This window comes from Cebus imitator, unplaced genomic scaffold (genome assembly GCF_001604975.1).
Source record: "Cebus imitator isolate Cc_AM_T3 unplaced genomic scaffold, Cebus_imitator-1.0 Scaffold8, whole genome shotgun sequence".
In the NCBI taxonomy this organism is placed as follows: Eukaryota; Metazoa; Chordata; class Mammalia; order Primates; family Cebidae; genus Cebus; species Cebus imitator.
The window spans coordinates 12,843,294-12,866,029 of NW_016107323.1; the positions used below are offsets into that span (position 1 = coordinate 12,843,294).

Genomic DNA, 22,736 nt, shown 5'->3' on the forward strand with positions numbered 1-22,736 from the left:
AAAAGAAAAAAAGAAAATATTTCTTTTGAGCACTTTAGCCTATTATGATTTTTTAAAAAACATACACACATAAAAAATACTGCTCAAGTCTTTAAGTGGAGGAGGTACTGATCTTTATTTAGTGCTGGGGCTTTGGAAGCAAATACACCTGAGTTTGAGTCTCAGTGGTACCTTTTGTCTGTGACCCTGGGTAAGTTACTCACTGTCTGTGAAACTTCAGTTTCCTCATAAATCATCTAAGATGGACAATCGTAACTCTTTCTTGGATTGAGGCAGGAGAACAAGGTCTGGAGGCAGGAAACTAAGGCCATTTCACTATGACTTCCTAGAACTAAACTGAAAGGAAAATCCAAACTTTCCATACCTAAATAACAAAAGGACCAGGGTTTACTCTCTTTGCAAACTCCAACCTTTTCTGCGTAGCAGATGAGAAATTGGCTGTCTGCAACCAGTCAGATGATTGCCAGCCTAGTCTTCATTTGCACAGAAGTGCAACTCTGTAACTTCTCCTTAGCCACTGATTGGTTGTTTTCAGACCGATTGCAGGCCACCACTTCATTTACATGAAGTGAGTGCCAAGTGGCCAATGGAGAATCTCTAGGAGGTATTTGGACCTGAGAAGATTCTGTGTCCAGGCCCTTGAGCCGCTGCTCCAGCCTGCTCCTACCCTGTGGAGTGTACTTTCATTTTCAATAAATTCCTGCTTTCATTCTTTCATTGCTTCATTCTTTCCATGCTTTGCTGTGCATTTTGTCCAATTCTTTGATCAAAACACCAAGAAACTGGACAAGTTGCAGTCAAGACCTTCTACCGGTAAGAGGATCATTGTGAGAATTAAAAGTGAGCATGCATGTAAAGATTTTGCTCAGTGCCTGACATGACCACACAATAAATGCTAATATTTACTTACTAAATGACATAGACCCCACCAAAGTTAAAGATTCAAAAGTTTTGCATTACTTTCTATGGGCTCCCCTTTATATTGAAGATATCTAAACATGCTCATTGGTCTCTTACTTTCAAGACAAACTTCAGAGAACATTTAAAATTGGTTAGTTTTAATTGTTACATTTGACTTTCATGAGTGATATCTGCTCTACAGACTTAAAAGAGAAAGCAGAGTTTGAAGAGGAGCCTGTTAACCATAGAAGAGTTGCCTCCCAGACAAGCCAGGCCAAAAACCGTCAATATCTTGGTCAATAACTGTTCAATATTACTCCATCCAAGCTGATAGGAAAGGCCATGTGGGAAGTAAGCAGGATATGATGTCACATAGTTTGAGGAACTGAGAAATGGAAATGTGTTCTGAAAGGTGACATTTAAAAAGTCAAAGTCAAGTGCTAAATCTAACCAATGTCAAACAAATTCAAATTAAAAGATTCTTCCATTGGGGGAAAAATACTTTTAAAAATTGGGAAATCTAGAAAGCAGGGAGGGTGAGTGAAATGAAGGGACTTGCATGGCACACTGCAATACCCTCTGTTAGTGGTAATGTTAAATGATGGTGCTTGGTCATTCTTATTATTCCTGTTCAATAATAAGAAAGCCTCTCTGTTGACCATTCAACTCTGCCAAGATAGCTTTCTATGTGAAATACACCTAACTAGAATCTCTGGAAAGTTACAGATCAGTGATAATGAGAAAACCAAATACATCTGGACTTCACTGTGGGACAGAGCTTTGTCCAGTATCCGCCTAAACTAAAGCTATTGTCCATGGGTGATCAGTTACTGTCAAGAGACTGTTGCATTGCATTAACTTTTTGGTTGGAAATGAGTAACTACCAGAAACTAGGTCACTGACATCGAGACTTAGCCCCCATGGCATCCAATCAATTGTTTTTTTCTTATTGGTGAAGTGAGGTTATGTGTGTGCATACATGTAAGTTTCTCTAAAAACAACATGTTTTAATTTTCCCTCTACTGTATATTTAAAGCTAAGATTTATTTCTCAGTCTTCACACAGAGCAGCAAATTGTCTTCTTACATCCTGAACTAGATATTTTCCTTCTTAATTTGAATATTTTGTGTTAAATCAAACCTTCCACTGTTTATGTTTACATGGAATAGAATATTCCCATAGGCTAAATTGTAATAAGAAACAAAACAGATTGTCATGCCATTGCTGTGAGTGGAATATGTGCAGAAGGGGGCACATTCTGGAATTTTGTTAGCACAACATTCAAATAAAATTGAATTAAGGCTCTGTGTAGTAGATTTATTTATTTATTTTGAGATGAAGTCTTGCTCTTTACCCAGGCTGGAGTGTAGTGACACAATCTCGGCTCACTGCAACCTCTACCTCCTGGGTTCAAGTGATTCTCCTGCCTCAGCTTCCTGAGTAGCTGGAATTACAGGCACTTGCCACCACACCTGATTAATTTTTGTATTTTTAGTAGACATAGGGTTTCACCATGTTGTCCAGGCTGGTCTTGAACTCCTGACCTCAGGTCATCCGACTGCTTTGGCCTCCCAAAGTGTTGGGATTACAGGCATGAGCCACTGTGCCTGGGGTGGAGTGGATCTTTGTAGAGAAAAACATATAAGTGAGCTTGTTGGAGGCAGTTCCTTTGAGAGCATTTCTATTCATGAGAAGGGAAAAGGCAGTTGTGCTTTTGAAGGAAACACGGAGTGGCATGTCTGTGTGTGCTGCAGGTGATGGTGGTAGCCAGGCAAAGGGCAGGTTTCTGGGAAGGGCAAGAAGGTCTGATCCCTTCTGGCAGAGGGCTAAACAGAATCCCATCTGTTTATTGAAGCTGTTGATTCAATGTTAATCAAAGCTGTTCTCCCTTGCTGTGCCTGCCACAGAACTGTACAGCCATTTAAGACAACCTAGAGGAGACTTTTTGGGAGGGTGAAGGAAGCTGATGGCTTTTAAGGCATCCTCAAAGATGCTTAAAGATGCAATTCCTCATGTAAATGTCTAAACTACTTTGTGAAGCCTGGATTTTAGGTCTGCCATCTCGTGGCCATTGCAATAAATACTGCCCTTTTCAATTTTTTTTTTGTTTGTTTTCTGTAGTTACGTCTCTAATGACCTATATTCAGAAAAGATACCAGAAAGAGTGCTTATTAAAAAAAAGTAAACATTACCCATGGGAGAGAGATCCACGATTCAGGGGGAGCTAGGTTCGTATTCAAATCCCCATTCTGCTGACATTTTTTATTCTTTGATTGAAGTCTAGTTTCAAATAATTCATCATCAAATTGTCATTTAATACAGGATTGGGACTGCTGAGAAGTCAGTTAAGAGATGACAGGGAAGTTTTAGGTGCCTGTTTTTTTTTTTTTAAAGAGATCATTTAATGGACATAGAGATTCTTCCAAATGAATGACAGTGTCAGCATTTCTGTACTTGCCATAAATTTGCTAAGAGAACACCCAGAATATTGTCAAGCCAAAGGGGGCTTCATACCTGAAAACTAAAGCAAAATGCTTTTCTGGAAATAACTAAAAGTCCAAATGACCGAGATTAGAAATACTTTATTCCACACAGTAAGAAAAAGAAGTGAGACAAAATTTATACTTGTTCTGTGTTGGGAAGAAACAGTTAAAATGCCACTATGAAAACACACTAAGCCAACTAATGTACACTCACTAATCATGACTTTGTTGATTGTGTCAACAGGACAGAAAGCAAATACATGCGGCCATTTCCTTTGCAAAGTTTCACCAATGCATCAAAGCCTTTAAATGAAAAGGAGGCAGAAGAGCATACTCAATGACCATAAATTAATTTCAGAGCCCAAATTACAGAAGTATAGAAACATGCGTCTATATACATACAGCTAGAGCACTGTACTATTAAGCAACAGTTCCAAAGACAAGCCAAACAAAGAGCTGCAAGACTCAGTTCATGTATTCCTAAATTATAGAAAGTTATATTTGTTAGTTACCTGAAATTTCTGAACTCATAAGTACAATTTGTTGGATGCTACCAGAGTGCTCCTTCCCAGAGTTTGAAGGAACCTAAAACCAGATAGCGGCTGCAGAAGGAAAGGGTCTGGTAAACTACCTGGAAGAGCTCCACATCTGGAAAGAATCGCAAGGGAGCCAGCCCAAGAAACAATGGTATAGAAAGCAGTCTCAGATTTACAGGATGGGTGGCCTTGTGGCTCACAGAAGTGAGATTTCCACCCTGGGAAGAGTGATTACTGGAAGCAGGAACATTTCAGATATGAAATTACGAAGTCCAACCTGAGGCAACTAAACTGAATGTGTTCCTCTAGAGTGGCTGTTTACTAGCCACATAAGCAAGAATAAACTAGCCAGGTGGTCAGAGGCAGTTCATCAACTCATTCAACACATATTTATTGAGTGCCCACTGTGTACCAGGTACCAGGAATAATGGGGACAAGCAAGACAGAAACCATCCCTGCTTCTCTAACAGCAGAACTCAGAGATTGCTAACACAGAAGAACCCAGAGATTGTTCACAGTCATGAGACAGGCTGACCCTGTGATGAGGCCAACAGACACAAAGAAAACCCTTCTATTACCATCACAAGCAAATGCTGGATCATCAGCAATGCCATGCAAAGAAGATCTCCCTGAATCCCATTTCCCAATCTAAAAGCTGGGCAAGGAATCCATGTGGCATTTCCCTCTGCAGCATGTATCAATTACTAGGATAATCAGTTCAAAAGCTCCCTCACAGCCCATCCTCTTCATCCCGAATGTCCAGTGCAATCCAGTTGCAATCAGAAGCTTAAAACAAACAAACAGAAACATAAAACCTCATAGTCATAGCTAGTAGGCCGAATAATATGAAGTTCACTTTTTTACAGGTTAGAAACAATTGAATACCAGATATTTTGTATGGTTCAACCTAATAGTCTTCCAAAATAAAAGCAGTTTTATTGGTTCCTTCGTTTGCTTATAATACATGCGCATAGATCCTTTTAATTCTTTATCATTTTATATCCTCAGAGATGTAAAATGTTGAGGTAATTCCTTCTCCACAATGTCCAACATGCACCCAAGACTGACCACTATTTAATTAACCCAGTCTGCAGGAGAGCCTGTTACACAAATTGGAGGTAGGGGAAGGAGGCCTAAGAACCCAGTAAGGTGATAGAACTCAGTCCCGTAGGAGAGGCCCCTAGGCCTGGAAAACCACTTAGTGAGAAAACACCCTGGTCACCAGGCTCCAACCTGACACTGATTACCACTCCCTGTAATACTGATCTGTTGACGGCTGAGATTGGATCATCTATCTTCCTGGACAACCTTGAGGCTTTCTAGCTCCACTGACCAGTAACCGAGCACCCTGTTTAGATTTGAACTTCAAGTTATCAGATATAAGGCAGAGGTCAAGGAAGAATAGGGCTGCAGAACCATTATGGGACTCAAAGTCCCATTGAAGAGAGGCCCAAGAAATAGGCATCCTTAAGGATGACTGCACACCTATAGGTGGTGGCTTAAAAGAACAGCCTAATGTTGTTAACCAGCGTCTTAACTTCTACCATATCCAAAGAGAATTTATTATGGACAGAATACAATTCTAGGTGTTACGAAGGATCAGCAATGGTTAAGGCTTGCAAACTGTTCTGGTAAAGAAAGAAGAAGCATATAAAAACTTAAATCATAAAACAAAACACAAATAATAGTTGATTAATGTCTTCATTGTTAAGATATAGGATAAACAATTGTTAATAATCATTTTGATTACTATACATATATACAAGGCATAAGTAAAGCACATTATTTCATTTAGTCTGCTCCAAATAGCCTTCCAAGAGAAAGTTTTATTACATCCATTGTAAAATTGAGTAAACTGAGACTGTAATATTTAAGTAGGCTATCCAAGTTCCCATTGCTTTTAAAAGTAGAACTGGAATTTGAATCCAAGTCTGTGACGTTAAAAACTAAACTTGGCCATTTCACTAAAATTCTTGGGGGTTGCAAAAAAGAAATGTCCCTTCGGTCTGGGATGAGGGGGGGCAGGCTTCCCAAAGGGTAAGGGTGACAGCTGAGTGTGAAGGGAGGGTAGGATTGGAAGGGCTCTGGAAGGAAAAGAGTGGCTGCCAGATGGGATAAGTGTCTGATTGAAAGCTGAGAGGATTCGGTCATTTAAAATTATTCCTCTTTTGCTTACTTATGCCTGTTCCTAGTTGCATAACTTTAAAGGATGTTAGAATACCACCACCAAGGAAAAAATGTGGTCAAATAAAGTAACTCCTTAAGTGCCAACCAAAAGACTGGTTTGGCCAGTGCTGACATTTTCAAGCATGCCTGCATGCACATGTGAGGATGTAGGAACATATTGTGGGAGTTGTTTTCTGGGGAACAGCAGCCTTTTATTGTGAAATTCAGTAATGTCCTTTCTAATTTTTGGAATTAAAATGACCCTTTCTCAAATGGTGATAACAGTTAACACTTGAATAGTCTTATTTAATAGCTTAATTAGGTTAGCAAGCATATGTTGCTTTCAAAAAATATTTTTTCCTACGATTAGTCCATGACCTCCAGGGTCTGGAAAACATTCATGTGATTGCTGCATGTTACTATCAGGGTATGCATGAGAACATCCTCTTCTGCTCTGCATAGGTAAGGGCTTTCCTTGTGAAAAGCGTTTGGCACTTCCAAGCTGGGTGCCTTATAAATGCCATGTTGAACCCAAGTTGTTTTGTACTGGGCGATCATCCCTTTGCCAGTGTCTGTTTCTGATATGGTACCTTTAGGATATAAGTGGAGAATAATCTCTTTATTTCACAAATATGCCCCATCAGACATGAGCTCCAGGTCCTTTTAGAAGTCTTCAGTGACCACAAAAGGAAAGAAAAGCTGAGTTAGTCAATGCCAATCTTTAGGAAAATCATATCTAAAGGTGGCAAGAAAGGTCTAGTGTAAAATATGACATACTCTGCCTCTCTCTCTTTTTTTTTTTTTTTTTGGTTCATTTTTTTTTTTATTTTAGCACACAGGAATAATCAGCACCAGAGAAGGCCTGGGAGCATGTGGTTAACTCTTCAGTTATCTGCTAGAGTAACATAGAGGAGGCTTGCCCCAGGGGTACCCTAAGATTTGAACTAGGACTTCAGGATGAAAGTCACAAGTAGGTAAAGCTGAGGCCAATTCAGTAACAGGAGCGACTCTGGCTAAGTCAGAGCTGTCAACAATGGCCTGGGCTCCCTCATACCCATTTCTGACAGTGTTGGTACAAACAACAGAAGGCAATGTCAAGAAAATCCCAGGAAAATAATTCTAACAATGGAGGTGTGGTGTGACTAAACACATGCTTTGGTTGGGTTTATTTGGATTGCATGTAAAAGAAATGAATTCTGGCTAACTTAGCAAAAAGAGAAAGTGTTAGAAGGATACTTGGATAAACTGAGGAAAAGAAAAGAGCTAACAAGTGAGCTTTAGGAGAATCGGTGAGAAAGTTGCTCCAGGACCCTCAGTAGCAGGAAATCCTAAACCCTCCTTCAGAAGACCTACTGCTTATAGAATAACTTCGCTACAAACTCCAGGCTTAATGGAAAAAGAATAATGTTTGACCTTCCTGGAAAGAAAATCAGCCCAATATAGGTCAATCAGCTACGGCCTGGTTTCCCCATCACTAGAAACACACCCTAAATAATGGGATCACACCAAAAGAAAAAGGGACAGCTATGAGCTGAGGGTCATCCTAATTGGCAGCTACTTGAATGATTTTATAGCTAAAGGGTCTATTTCTGTGGTGTGCTGGAGCTGGCTGCTAGCTAGCAAGAGTCAATTATGTGCATCTCCTTCCAACTCCAAGGGTCAGCCTGTACCTTGGCCATGGTAGAAGTATTTACACCATAGAAACTGGCAATCACTACCAATAAGGGATTTTGTTTTTTCCATTGACCTGCTTTACCAGCACTCCATTGGCCTATTTCAAGATAATTGAACAGTCTTGCCAAGACTGCTGAACAGGGGCCATGCCATAGAGCCCACAATACGGAATATATAGCTAATACACACCAGCACGTTCTCTGTGCCAAAGACTATACCATTCTAAGTCTTTATGTGTATTAACTCATTTGATCTGTACAACAATCTAATGATGTAGGTGCCATTATGTTCCCATCTGACAGATAAGAAAAGAGAGGAAGAAAAGAGTAAGTTAACTTACTCAAGTTTTCATAGCTAGTAGATGTCAATGTAGAGATTTGAACCCAAGTAATCTATAATTTTATGTCTCAAAATAAAATATACAATGACTAGCATTGTTCTGAGTTGGGATACTCTTGACACAGAAAAAAACAGATTCACTTTGAATCCAGTGAGAACATGGCTGAATTCCGATTAGAGGACCACCCCCTCAGTCGCAATGCTGCCGTCAGTAAGAGCAACCAACGGCAGCTCTACCACTGGTGCTTGGAAGTTTACTTCATTTCATTGTACATTTCTTTCATTTCCAGGGATGCCCAAGGACTGAAGCCAAACAGGAAAGTTGCTAACCAAGTCCACAGGGAAGAGACAGACTCACAATGCACACTGCTGGAACTCCCCAAGTGGGTGACAGCAGCACTTCAGAACTCAGTGGGCAGAGCAGATAACATGGGTGCTCCTGGACGGGCTGTGATTTCTCAATTCCAGTGAGAAAGGGGAGAGATGTCTGAACCTTCAACATACTTCTCACCCTCCTCCAATAATACAAGGCATAGAAACAGAAAGCAGGGGCATCATAGAAAGAGAGTCATCCAATTTTATACGTGTACCTTTGACAAGTCACTTGACTTTACGTATCTTAGCTGTGGGATCTATAAAATAAAAATGATGTTAACAACCCCCGAGGTCACTGAGAGGTTCACATAAGACACCCCACAGGAAAGCATCTGGAAAATGGCAAAATCCCACAGGAGCGGTGAGCATTACTATTGGGAGTATCCCTATTCACAAAGCTGTAGCCCCCCAGGACCCAAATGGTGATGATGCAATTGGATTCATTTGAAACACTATCTGGTATAGACACATTATGTGCTAGTGGTAGGCACGGCTTCTGTTGACTGAGCCAAACTCATCAAGTCAGTGTACAATCACCAGTCCAAATGACTAACGGGAATTTCAACCAAGACAAACATAAATTCACAAAAAGAAAATGACTATCTGGAGGAGGCACAAAAGAGCTTTCCTTTTCCAATGGGTCCTTGAGAGATGTGACAATAATCCATTGGTAGGAAAGAGAATGGCTGTTTCTAAACAAACTTGAACAATGATCCGTTTTTTTAAATGCCCAAATTTGCAATTAATATTTGTTGAATCAGTGAATGGGATTCCACACATCTGAGTTTAAATCCTGGTTCTGCACCACTACTACCATCTGTGTGATTTGGGGAAAGCTAATTAACTTTTATGAATCTCAGTTTCTTCATCTGTAAAATAAGAACCCTAATACACTTATGAGGTATTATAAAAGATAAACCTGTAAACCATTTGCACATTTAGTTTGTTATATAACAAGCAGTCATTATTATTATAAATGTAAGCTATAGTTTTCTTTTACCATTATTATGAGTGTGGTTCATTAACTTATTATTATTGGCTGCAAGATAAATGTCTTCAAATCACCAATCTCTAGGCACAAGGAAACTATTATTTTATTTTGAGAAAGCTATTTTAAAAAGGGGGAGACAAAAAAATTTATTCTCTGTTTTCTGTATTTTTATCTACAGATTTAATAGATTTCTAGTGTTTACCACGTTATCACAATGCCACTGCCACAGCCTTTAGCTAATGTAAATTGGAAAGGGAAAATTAATTTTTCAGATAAATGCAAAAAGAACTGCATTACAAAAATGACAGTGTATCTAAGACATTTCTACTCTAGACTTTGGCTTCCTTTTCTTTAATCACCTAGCAGGGTTCTTTTGGATATCCAAACTCAATATTTCAACGGCTCTTCAGAGCCAAAAAGCTTTCTGCAAAGGATTAAAGAAGTAGCAAAATGTCATTATAAATATGAATTTAATTTGCTTGAGAGAAAAAAAAAAAACCTGCATGGCTATGACAGTTATCCATTCTTATGTAAAGAATTTTTAAATGTCACAAAATAGTTTTAGAAAAATATCAGTGAACTGCTGTGATTAAAGAAATGAAAGTCCTATCACCTTATTTGTAGTTTCTCTTTGAGCTGCAAATAGCAGATGCTAAATATCTTCCTTTGTCCTGTTAAAGAAGTCTGAGAGTCTAGGCTTTTCTATCCTAAACAGCTCAGTATGAGCCGTGACAATTTTTCACTGAAACTGAATTAATTTAGCTTTTAGCTTAAAAAAGCTGAAGTATCTATAACCCATAAGTTGTACTAATATGCAAAAATAACTGTATTGGATTCTTAAGTGATAGCTGCATTCTTTAGGTCATTCCTTAGTTAAACAAAAGTGGAGGTGGGAAAGGAAACACAGCAGTTGTCCTGATGTGGAGACACAAATTAATCTCCATTTTTATGCTTTAAAAAGTAATTAGGAATAAAATGCTCATGGTTCTAGTGATTGGCTATTCATCTTTTTTTTTTTTTATCTTACCCATTTCCTCAAAGATCCATCTGCACTTCATTTATTATTTATTTCCCCCATAAAGAGGGATTATAACTCTCTTATCCCAAATTTGAAATACTGGTTTGTCTGTAAATATGGAAGCCTAGAAGAAGCCCCGGTAAGTGGTGCTTTTAGCCGCCCACTTAATCTTGCTTAAATTACCAGCATTCACGATGAGGAATGACCCAGAGGCACAGGTTGAATAACTACCAGGATGGCAAATGCAGGGGATGAGGTTAACAAAGATTATTGTCAGGAACCTCAATGATACCCCAAAGTGTGAGAACCAGCAAATCACAAACTCAGAGCACTTGCTAACTAGAAGCAAGGTGACAGCCAGCTACGGTAGTGAAGGCATTATTGCTTTCGTAAATGCTAAACGCAAGTATAAAGTAGACATGTAATCTTCAACTCCCCGAACACCCCAATTTGGCCACTAAAGATGCTGTTTTACATTTCCAAACATTTTCCCCTGTCACTACTTTTTATACTTCAGTTCTCAGGTTGTAAGTATTTGTTACTTGCAAAGCAGCCCCCTTTGAACACTGAATCATGGGAGGCATTTGTAGCTAACTGCCAATGCCGCCTGCCAAACAAAAACTCCCTGCTGGTGACATGACCACCTAGTGACCTCTAAAAATGTTGTAACAATGTGAAAAATAGCTCCCTCTTGTAGGAAACAGCAATTTTTTAAATTAAACGTACATCGAACATTCGCTTATATACAGATAAATGGTGTTCAGAGTCACCTTCTCTGTTTCCAATTTCAATCTTTTGAAACCCAGCCCAAACCTAAATAAATAAATGTTGATACTAAGAAGAAACTAAGAGCTCAAGAGCCTTGTGATTTTGCAAACAGCTTTTTTCCATTTTCGAAAATCTAAACTCCGGGCCAGACACAGAACAGGTAATGAAAAGGAACAGGCTTGGCAGTCCCTCTGTGGTTCTAAGCTGAAAAATACGTCAGGCAGAAATAAGTGGCTATAATTTGGCAGGCTTAATGTCTTCAAAAGTTTGCAGCTTGCTACAGAAAAAAAAAATTTTTTTAAACAGTTATAACATTTACAAATTGTAACACAATCACTAAGCTAAAAAGCCACATGAACATAATTTCATTATCCTCAGAGTTTTAAACATATTTTTATCATCTTCAGGTGTTTTTGCACCTACATAATAGAAGCACTGATAATTATTGAAACTGGTGGTACCAGGAAACTTTTTGATGCTAACATGATCTTGGGTGACTAGAACACTGATGAACTTAGTTTATCCTTGGCATCAAAATATTCTTGGTCTCACTTTAAAAGGTGCAGTGGAGATTCCCATAGGCGCCCCATGAGACACAAGGAATGGGAAATTGGACATGACAGTAAGTATTTTTGAGGCTGTGGATCACTGTTTTTCCGGTTAGTTTATCTTTCTAAAATTTCAAAATTAAAAGTCTCAGAGCAACAGAGGTATGACATGTCAAAGGCTGTTTAACTCTAATGTGTCTCTTGTTCATCCTGACATCTTCTGATGAATTATTTTCAAACACTCGCCCAAGCCACAAAAAATCAAATCAGCTTGAAAACAAAGAGGCACCAGCAACTGTCTGTTTCCAAGCCATTAAAATGCCTGGAAGATCACTCTAAAAGGACAGTCCTTTTTCCCTCATTAAGTCTTTCTCCCCTATCACCCCATCCCCTTCCTCCCTACCCAAGGCAAAGAAAACCACCTAAGGGTTCCCTCCCTCAAAGAAGGAGAAATGGAAATTACATGCTTTTAACTCTGATTTAAAAAATAATAAGATGCAAAGAAGAAAAAAAAATGTATGCCCAAATCTACGTTAAAATATGCTACTACCTTTTCAAATTTTAACTTAAACCCACTTTGCTAATATGCTGATATACCAAATTCAATACACTTTTGATGAAAATACTCCATGCTGCACTAAAAACTTCTCCCTGAACTAAAAACTACTCCCATTGAATTACAGTGCATGTGGGTAATTGGAAAAGAACAACAGAACACTACATCGTATTAGTGTATAGGCATGGTGAATTATTGTCATTTCCAGCCAAAAAGAGCTTCTTTTTATTTTGTGACATTCCCCAGTTTTAAGGAGCAATTCCATAATATGTAAATTGTTCTGGAAGACTTATCGTTTACAAAAAAACAGCATGATATTACTTAGCATAATGTAAATTTGGAATTTTAAAGAAATCCGAGAACTGGAAGAGGACCTCCTTTCTACACTGATCTCTCTATCTCAAATTTTGAAGTGAGGAGGTGTGTATTGGGAATATGATTTGATCAGTGGTAAATCCAAATTTATGTAATAAAAAAATCATTATAACAAAATTATACTAGGTGGACCCCTGTGAAACTGCCAGTATCTTGGTATGTTCAACCCATAACAATTACAATATCATAAGATTCAGCCTAATAACAAAGTGTGTTACTTTCTTCAGCTATTAAATTATTCTAATTATTTCATGAGATATTCTGCATAAAGCACTTAACACAGTTCTTGACACAAAGTAAGCATTTAGTAAATGAATGTAGAAGGAGAAGGAGGAGTTATAAACCTATAAATATTGTTCACTTTGAACATCCTAATAATTTAGGCTTAAACATAAATTATTTCTCAATAGCTTACAATTTAAGAAATGTAATCAAAATTCTTAGTGAATATTAACTGAGTGTTTTCACTTTTAGATCATTAAAAGTCAATTTTATTTGGGGCTCCGGTAATATTCTTCTTTTCTAGAAAAACAATTCTATCAAATCAAGATAAATATCATATATACACACATTTATACCTTTGAGTTCTCATTTTTTATATTCAAGTAACAATACAGCCCATTTTTTCACCTGGAGAGTATTACATCTGATGACCATCAGAGTGACTGAAATATGAATAACTTTTTAAAACTTTTCACAGCTATCCAATATTTCCCAGCAGTTTTCTGAATTGTGCCAAGTGATTCTAACAATCTGCTATTCTCCCCCAGAATAACATGGATTGTTCTAAGTCAATGAAGAAGAGGCAGAGCTCATATTTCATCTTAAAATCTTTAGTGCAAAAAACTGTATCATACTAAATTACCAGTTTCCAAATAATGGAGGAACTGGAACCTGTAGCTCAGGTAATCTAGGATTCTGAAATGGGCTATGCAGAATCATGAGACTTGGGTTCCCCAACTCTAAACTATGCACACCACAGAAGATCCTTCAAAAACTCTGCCTCTTTTCATTTTATGCTTTTCCAGAAGTTCATCTTTCTCAGAACCACTTCTTCTCTGATGGGTATCATCAAAGGTGAGGGGCAGACTAATGAGGAAGAGGGCTTGCTGCCATCCTGCAGAGCCCCCCAGTGGCCCTATCTTTGGCAATGTTCGAACATTTAAAGATCCCTGTCCTCATTTTACAACTTTCTGACTTAGATTTCCTTGTCTCCTAGGACACTGCTAACCTACACACCAAGGGCTGGCGTTCAGACAGGTGGGTCATATCTGTGGCCAAAAAAAAATCCAGCCATTTAATATAAGGAACTGTGGATATTGGATCTTTCCACTCTTCTTATTACACATTAAAAGCCAAACCAACTCCTTTGCAAAAAGTTCAAGCTATATAACGTTTTCCAAGAAGGTCATGGTGGGTTTATGTCAATGAAGGTGAATGGATCAAACACAGTCTTCATTAAGGTCTCTACCAACACATAAGGCTTAAACATATTAAAAGATAGTCCATCTTGGGAATTCAAAACTCTTGGATTGCCAAGGTGAGGGTTAACCACTAAATTCCACCAGATAAGGTGGCTTTTCCTTTTTCTTTTTAGATTACAGACTCTGACTAATTCTTGATATTTTTAGTTCTTTGCAGTAGAATTTTAATTTGGAATATAATTTTACTCCCTGACAATTAAGCCAAACCTCAGAAGCAACTCTGTTTCATGACATTTCAGGCTCCCCCCATTTACCTATCTGTAAAATTCCTCCTTTTGTACCAGTACAACAGAGCATAAATTAAAGCACATTGCAAATGGTATTCTAAAGGAAACAGAATCCCTGAATTGATGTATTGCTGTGCCATTTCTTCTTGTCATTTTGAAAATTACAATCATCTTACAATTTTAAAAAACAGCTTTTTAGATTCTTCACGAATACAATAATATGACTGCTCCATGGTTCACTTAAATCACTTGGGCCTTACTTACTTCATCTTCTCCACATTTGCACAGGAAGAAGTGCTCACTATTGTCTCCTCCCCCTCTCTGGGAGTCAGACCAGCTGGGACATTTTAAGTCTCTTTCATTAAAAAAAAAAAAGGTTAAGGTCAAAATAAGTATGATAAACATGGTAGTTTCTATTCTCAATACTCAAGGACGAAAGACTAAACAACAAAAAAAATGTAACATTAAAATTCACTGAAGTATGATGAAGATTGTTTTTTCTTCTCTTGCAACATAATCATGGAGAAAAAAAGGGTTTTGGAAAACAGCAGGTTTTACCTTTAGTAAATCTAGTCTTTCAAATGAGTTCAGTAGTTAATTTTACAGCTGCACATTCCTTAAATTTATATGTTTCCAATTATCTGAATGACTGACACTTTCAAGTTTTATGGTTGATTTTGAAGAGCAGGGCACCTACACTTACATGAAGTATATTTTTACACACACAAGTAATTAAATTGTGCTTAAAGAGCTCTTCTTTGTACTTGTGAAGTTTTAGCATTTTGGTTGAAGTTTCTTTAAAAGTTAGCAAATTCCAATACTGAACTTTTCATAATACACACTTTGCTATTGGGCTTAACCTTTTTTACTTACAGAGTGTCAGCACCCCTCCGTGACATAAACCCCCTACCAAACAGTAGCCAGTGTCAAGGTTATCACATGAAAACAGACTGTAGGTTTCAGTCTCGTACTTTTCCAATGGCTGAAAAAGGCAAATTCACAGCATGGACAGAGGAACACGTTGACATCAAAGAACTTGCAACATCACAGGTAAATTAATGTGCCTCCCACTGCCCAGAGTCAAGGAGCAGGCTGGATTCTTCAGAAACACATTCTGAAGCCGTTTTATCTTCCCATCCCCTTCTTCCTTAAATGTAATCGTCTACTGTCTGTAATGTAAGCAAATACCTTAGTGAGGTTGTGAAAAATTGATTAGGGGCATCTTGAAAACCCCAACTCAGTGATTTTTCTTGGTAACAGTTACATGGGTCAGCTCTTTGATATTTTCTGCATATAGAAGCAGAAGTATTCCTTCCCTTTAGTTGAGAAACACTTGAAATAGACTAGTAAAAATTAGTTATGCATTCCAGTTGCTATTAAATGCATCATTAAGAAATTTTCACATATACATTGGTAAGAAAGATGGGTGAACTATGATGTACACTTAATACGCTGCTTTGCCAAGAGAGGACTGGATCACAACAGTAGATAAAGTTGGAAGACTGCTCTGAGGACATCCCAACTAAGTGCTCACTCATCGTCGAATCTGGCTTCCCACGGGGTTTCTCTGCTGGTCTGCATGGAGGTGGTTCAGTGCACATGACCATGCCATATAAAAATAACGCTCGGATAAAATAATCCTGAAATAATACAATTTTTGATACATATAATAAGCATATGGAGTCAGTTAACCGAGAAATGAAATACAGTGAATGTTAGTGGGTCAGGGGTGCCTTGATTTGTTTCTAGAATAGGAGAGCCTAAAGGGCATGACATAAACCTGTGGAAAAAGAAGATGGTAAGATGCAAATCTCCCTCCAAAGAGTAGGTGGGCCCAGGGTAGACTGGGATGTGCCAAATGAGGAGATGGAGATGTCCTCTTAAGCATCACCACTTGTTCATTGTGTGATACAGAGCCTAGCCTGTGTCAACATTAAGACAGATGCTTTGAGAATCAAAAAAGATAATGCATTGACACTGACAATACAAACAAAAGGAGAGTGGCTGCCGTTATGGTTTTTAATCTTATTCCTTGCTATTCCTACCATCATCATTGCTGTTACTACTGGAGCTCAAGTGCCAGCAGACTTTCTATAAAACGCCAGAAAGTAAACGCTTTAAGCTTTACAGGTGCAGTTGTCCCAATTAGCAAATAAAAATACAAGAGTTCAGTTAAATTTGAACTTCAGATTAACAGTGAATATTTTCTCTTAATATAAGTATGTCATGCTCAATATTTGAGATATGCTTATACTAAAAAGGTATTCACTGTTTATCTATTTTTTTTTCCATTTTATCTCAGTATTTCTATATGTTATCTGGCAACCCCTATTTATTGGCCGTGGGTTTTCTGTTGCAACTACTTGACTCTGTTGTTGTGGTGTGAAAGCAGCCATGACAGTACATAAACAAATGTATGTGGCTGTGTCCTAATAAAGCTTTATTTACAAAAACAGATGACAGATGAGGTGATATGGTTTGGCACTGTGTCCCTATCCAAATTTCATCTGTAATCACCACATGTCGAGGGAGGGACATGGTCAGAGGTGATTGGATCATGAGGGGCAATTTCCTCCACGCTGTTCTCGTGATAGTGAGTTCTCACACATCTGGTGGTTTAAAACTGTAGCTTTTTTCTCTGTCTCTCTCTCTCTCCTGCCACTATGTAGGATATACCTTGCTTTCCCTTCGCCTTCTGCCATAACTTTAAGTTTCCTGAGGCCTTCCAGCCATGTGGAACTGTGAGTAAATTAAACCTCTTTTCTTCATAAATTATCTAGTCTCTGGCAGTTCTTTATAGCAGTGTGAAAACAGACTAATATATGAAGGTAGGAGTTAGTCCATGGGCCATATTTTGCTGATCCATGTCAAAGCTCAAAATTAAGCCTACACCAAGTGAAATAATTAGATTTAATACAAGGATGGACTATTCTAAACATTTGAAGGGAGCTTTTTCTTTCATTTGGATAAATAGGGTAAATTTTCACCACTCCCTGGCCACAATTACTGGGTCTTTCTGTCTGCTAGTTTGCCTAGGAAAATGTTTCTGACACAGCCATACACCTAATATTGCCGCCACTGAAAATCAACATTTGACACATGTGTGTTCTAATATCATACCACAACAGACACACAAAGGAATGAGACTTCGTACCTGCCTTCAAGGATCTCTCGCTTAGGTCATGAGGATCCTTATTTTTATTTCTTTAAAAAAGTAATATCAAAGGTAATATACACTGTAAGCTAGTTAGCTGGGTCAAGCAAACCCTGGGCCAAAGTTGGTAGACGAAACTAAAGGACCCAGACCTTGGCTAACTTGAACCTTGAAGGCAGTGTGGCCCAGTCTTAATGACAGACCTGTGCATTCAGATGGTTAACCTGTATCACAAATAAGGCAAAATAGTAGAGTCAAACTGGGGATATTCATTTAAAGAAGAAAAGCCTACAAAAGAGAGAAGCAGGGAAGAGTGGCTGAATATAGGAAAGGCTACCACTATTGCGTGGAGGAGAGACCTAACTTCTTCCATGTAGTTTGCAAGAGATCTGAATTATTACCCTTAAGACATTTGGCAATTGTTGAATGAATCCCCACTTGTATTTACTCACTTACCTGCCAAGAATTGATAAGATCAACTGACACTCAAGGAAATCTACAGGTTAAATACAGAGACATGGGGCTTCCTTTCTCGTGTTTCTTAAAAGAAAACTTTCACCCTCACTGCATGTAGCCTAATGTGACTACTGCAAACAACAGGATAGGCAGCAGTTAGGCCCATTTTTGGTGGAGATTTTCTTTTTTGCCAATACGTAGGGTGAGATTTCAGCTGCCAAATTATACAGCTCTTCAACTCCGTGCCAAGCTTTATCAGTTTCAAGAATCACCTATTAGATCAATTTCTAAGGGGCAAGTTTTAATCCAATGGGAGATTGCTTCCTGTCTTCCAATGTCAGAAAAGTAGGTCATAACTCAGCCTCCTACAAGTCTATGTGATCTATTTCTTTCTTTTCATTTATTTATTTTTTGACTGAATAAAACTGGCATTCCTAAGATACAGAATTCAGACCAGGGCACATATGTGACTGTAATATTCTCATAAATAAAATTATGCAAAATACATGCAATTACCTACATTACCTACTTGATATAAAGGAGACTTTTTTTTCTCCCTAAGACACAAGAATGGTCTGAAGTCTACTTTTCTTGCCAGATTAAGTTGCCCATCCATCTCCAGCCATTGGTATTGGTACTTGTTCAAATGAGTAATGGCTCTGCAAAGGCTGATCCTAAAGGGTCCTCAAATTCATATTTAATCTAGAGATAAGTGCAGCAATCAATCTTTCCCAGGGTCTAAGAGGGCTATTGTATTCCACCCAATGACGTAGCATGTTCAACTATTGTTATGGCTTTCTGCCCTAATAATTCAAAATGAACATTTTGAGACAATCCAAATTGGCAGAGGTATCCTCAACAGAGGGAACATGCTTCAGAGAGTGAGTAGGTCTTACTTGAGGTTTTTTTTTGGGGGGGCGGTTGAGGGAGCAGCTGTTACTGGGGCTATTACATCATGCAAATACTATATTAATACGAAACACTGCAAAGGCTATTTTTAAAGACAGGGATTGCAGACCAGACTAAAATCTCGTCCAAGTCTGTAACGCCTCTATTTCCTGCCTGCTCAGGTGAGTTTGCATTTAGCACATTTTGCTGAATAAAATGATTAAGTGATCCTGCTGTCTCTGTTTTGTTCTTCAGTCATAGAAGTAAAAAAGAAATCCTAATCGAATGAGAGTGAGAGGGCAGTAGAGTGGGATGCAGTCTTTTAAACAGAAGTCTATTAAACATGGTTCAAGGCTGCTATATTCCAAATTAGGGGAGAAATCTGCTAAGAGGCTCAGAACACTTACAGGGTCCCCAAGTCCCAGGACACTAAGAAAACTGTGAGAAGCTACCAAGGCTTCCAGCAGCAGCTGAATTAAAAGCCCAGGCCACACACAGCAGCACTAAATGCCAGCAGATCACTAAAAGCTGCTGTGGTGAAGGGCTGGCAACAGAAGGAAAGCTGCCAGTTTGGAGAGGGGGCATCTGCCCCTATTTAAAGGCTAGAATACACCTCTTGGCTCTCTCCAAGACCAAAAAATGGGGTTAAGGCCTCAAACAAAATAGTAGGGGAACAGACATATGAGTGTTTAGGTGAGTGATTTTAATTGCATCAAACAACAGTATACAAGCTTTCCTGTCCAGCCATGGAAATGACCCAAGGAGGCCAGGCAGGTTTGGCACTTCAGGTAAAAGAAGAAGAATAAACCAGACTTGAGCTCACCCCTGAAATACTGATGGGGGAAGAGGGTGAGTGGAGCTTGTGGGATAGACTGAGGACCCAAACAGGAGGGTATCTAGTACAGGGCACTCACCCTCTGAGCCCTGAGTGATGGAGGAGATGAGGCCAGCTATGGGAAGATCACAAGGAAGAGCAGACCAGATGGGGGGAGGGTAAGTGTAAAAGCTGTGAGGCCTCTATGTCTGGCACACGTTGGGAAGGGTTGGCAATCTTCTTGAAGACACCAGGCACACTGAAATGCAGTTATGGGCAGAGCTCTGGGACTATAATCCAGAATTCACCTTCCCTAAAAGCTAAATGTCTGGGAAGAAAGAGCTGCCCAAAGTCCCACTGTATTCCTCCTTCACCTTCACACCCCCACTTCCTGGAACAGGAATCGTGAGGGTGATTACTTGCCTGATTCCCCACGCTACCTAGTCTATCTTCCCTCTTAGCATATTCTTCCTGCCACCCGTGTTTCCCAAGGTTATATTAGCTTGGGGGTTAGAGAAGCCTCAATCATTCAGCTAACAAATATTTATTTATTTAGTCAGTTAGTTATTTTTTTAAAGCCAGGAGAAAGCACGAATGCAGTCCCCTACTACCACAAATTATGGAGTCAAGTTTCTCACACTTGGGGAAATCGCAGGGGTCAGCACATCCAGAGTGCAATGGATAAGCCTCGCCCTGGGAAAACCACCTTTGTGATCATAGTATCTCCCCTGCCAGGTAAGTATACAAATATTTATTGAGTGCCTACTGTATGCCAGGTCCTGTGCTGGGCATCAGGGATAAAATGGTGAACAAAACCAGGCAAAGGTCTTGCTGCACTCATGGATTTATGGCTTAAATGCGGGGTGGGGTGGGGGGTGCAGTGCTGATACCAGTTGGAGAGGTGCTAGCTAATTCACTAGTCCTGCAGATAAAATGTAACTTTAGTGCTCTAGTGGCATAATTAGTTAGCATACAGTATGTATAAAATGTAAATTGCTCAGAGAGCTCTCGTTTTTGCCAAGGGTGCCAGTTTCCAAGTCACTACCACCTTTTTCCATTGCTAACATATCTGCCAGCTCCAAAGTGCCTGGTTTCAGATGTTCTCAAAGACCCCAGAGGCTTCGGCAAGGCCACCTATTCAGTTTTCACTGACAGTCTTAACTGTGGGCCCTTTGCTTTCAGGCCAAGTATGAGGGAAGTAAAACAGAAACCCCTCTGTGTGACAGATGCCCACCTCCACTCAGAGTCACTTCTTCCCTCTCAGTCGTTTCCCTAAGGTGCTTTAATTCCCAGGAGACGGTGCTTCATGCATGTAAAACTCTAAGACGCCTGCCTAATCAGACATGCCCAGGTAGATCAAGACTTAGCTTAAACCAGGGATGGTGGAAACACTCTCCTGCCTGCTCTGATCTGTGTGTGATGCCCTCCAGGAGTACATTAAAGGGCTTCACAGATGAAAAACAAGTAACTGATGTGAGTGAGTGATGTGTGATGCAGATATGAAAAATAAAGTGTTGGCCCTATGTTCAAGTCAAGCTATGAATGTTATCATTACTTATTCAACAAACATTTGAGGGTCACTGGGTACCAAATGTAGGATGGTGATATAGTTTGGATTTGTGTCCCTTTCCAAATCTCATGTCAAACTGTGATCCCCAATGTCGGAGGAGGGCCCTGGGTGGGAGGTGATTGAATTACGGGGGTGGATTTCCCCTTAGCTGTTCCTATGATAGTGAATTCTCATGAGATCTGGTTGTTTAAAAGTGTGTAGCACCTCCTTCTTCACTCTCTTCCTTTTTCTGGCCATGTAAGATGTGACTGTTTCCCCTTCACCTTCTACTATGATGGTAAGTTTCCTGAGGCCTCCCCAGCCATGCTTCCTGTACAACCTGTGGAACTATGAGACAATTAAACCTCTTTCTTTGCAAATTACCCAGTTTTCGGAATATCTCTATAGCAGTGTGAAAATGGACTAACACAGATGGGAAGAAGAAAGAAGGCTGGTTTGCAAATCAGAACATCGATCCTGGCATAAAGCACTATCTGGGAATCCATAAGTCAGTGCCTTCACATCCATCGCTCATTCATCCACTCAAGAACAACTTAATGATCACAATAGGAACTGTGCTTTGTGATGAGGATACAGTGGACTTGGTTTTGTCTTCCTGAAATTCAGTCTAATAACAGAGAAGAACTATAAACAAGTAAACAAATGTAACTTCAGATAAAGACAATCTAAAGGCATAAAGGGTCAAAGAGTTACAGGGGCGAGGGTATACTTTAGCTAGGCCCTCCTGTGAAGGAGGTGTTTGAACTGAGCCCTGAGGGATGGAGATGAGGCCAGATATGGGAAGGTCACAAGGAAGAGCAGACCAGATGGAGGAACAGTAAGCGTAAAAGCTGTGAGGCAAGAATGAGCTTAGAAGAAGCAAGCCAATGAGGCTGGAGCTCAGGAAGACAGAAGAAGGTGACACCAGATGGGTTTGGGGGGGTAGGTAGCAGGCAGAGGCAAACTATATACCCTAGTTAGGGGGTTGGGTTTTACTTTAGATTTATCCTTTAACATTATTTTTGCCTCTGAGGATGCAATAGAGGGAACAGACATGATTGAACTCATACCTTAAGATTATCCCTTTGGCTACTGTGTGGATGGATCTTAGGACTGGAGAAAAAGCAGGACCACAGTGTCCTTATCTGTAAAATGGAATATTGGATTACATGAGCTCTAAGGTCCCTTTGGCTCTGAAATTCTAACATCTGTGATGAACGGAGACGAGGGCTAGGATCACAATGAGCCTGTCTGCCTGGTTCACTGCTATCTCCCTTGGAGGCCTGTGAAGTCTCCAGCATATGAAGGTGGCTGTTAAATATATACTGAATAAATGACTCTGATTTTCATTTCCATAAGACTTGCCCTCTTGACACTAAAGAAGTCTGTCCTTTTGGACCTAGGTGGTCATGATCACTGCTGATGAGATCAAGTC

General features: G+C 39.4%; 1 protein-coding gene and 1 non-coding gene across 9 annotated transcripts in view; both read right to left on the reverse strand.

Annotated features, from left to right (window-relative positions):
- LOC108314566 (ERC protein 2-like) overlaps positions 1–22,736 on the reverse strand; it is a 439,969-nt gene that overhangs the window by 243,983 nt on the left and 173,250 nt on the right. The window lies entirely within an intron of this gene.
- LOC119473464 lies at positions 20,332–20,495 on the reverse strand. Its single transcript, XR_005202684.1, has one exon. It is a non-coding gene; the product is annotated as a U1 spliceosomal RNA (small nuclear RNA).